The sequence below is a fragment of the Daktulosphaira vitifoliae genome, unplaced genomic scaffold (assembly GCF_025091365.1).
Source record: "Daktulosphaira vitifoliae isolate Bord-2020 unplaced genomic scaffold, ASM2509136v1 Scaffold_4, whole genome shotgun sequence".
In the NCBI taxonomy this organism is placed as follows: Eukaryota; Metazoa; Arthropoda; class Insecta; order Hemiptera; family Phylloxeridae; genus Daktulosphaira; species Daktulosphaira vitifoliae.
Genome location: NW_026099575.1, coordinates 38,414,397 through 38,414,935, shown reverse-complemented (window position 1 = coordinate 38,414,935; position 539 = coordinate 38,414,397). Strand labels below are relative to the sequence as shown.

General features: G+C 21.3%; 1 protein-coding gene across 1 annotated transcript in view; it reads left to right on the top strand.

The window, feature by feature from the left end:
• Window positions 1–539, top strand: part of LOC126906092 (cuticle protein 19.8-like) — a 6,838-nt gene continuing 6,299 nt past the window's right edge. The window contains exon 1 of the mRNA XM_050686367.1: window positions 1–180. The gene's annotated coding sequence lies outside the window, so the exon portion shown is untranslated. The remainder of the gene's footprint in view (window positions 181–539) is intronic.

Sequence of the window (539 nt, the reverse complement as noted above, 5' to 3'; positions counted from 1 at the left end):
TCCAAAGCATTTTATAACGTCCAGTTCAACTAGTGCAGCGCTCAGTGTTTTCGTATTCATTATTCTAATAATTTGACCGAAGTAGTAAGAATAATATTTAAAAAAATAAGTGTCTATAATACCACACATTTAAATAATTAAAAAAAAAAAATCAATTTCGTTCTATTTTCAGTCGATACGGTAAGATGGTTATTTTTTTTATATAAATTCATAGTTTTAAATAGTAATTTTTCTTTACGGTTTGTTGTATTTTCGGTTCTTGTAAATATGGTATTTATATATTATATTGCAACTTGATATTTTTCTTAAACAATTTTAATATAAAAACGATAGAAGAGATTAACAAACGAAGAATAGTATATTTAAAGTTTTTATTATTATTATTTGCACTTTTAATGAACTTGGGGCACATTTTGTTTAATTTATTTTTAAATTTAAGAAACTTTGTTGTTTAGATTATTTATATTATATTTAATATATAATAAGTAAAATTTGCATGTATTGTAAGTTGAACTCTCATAAGATAAAAAATTGAATAT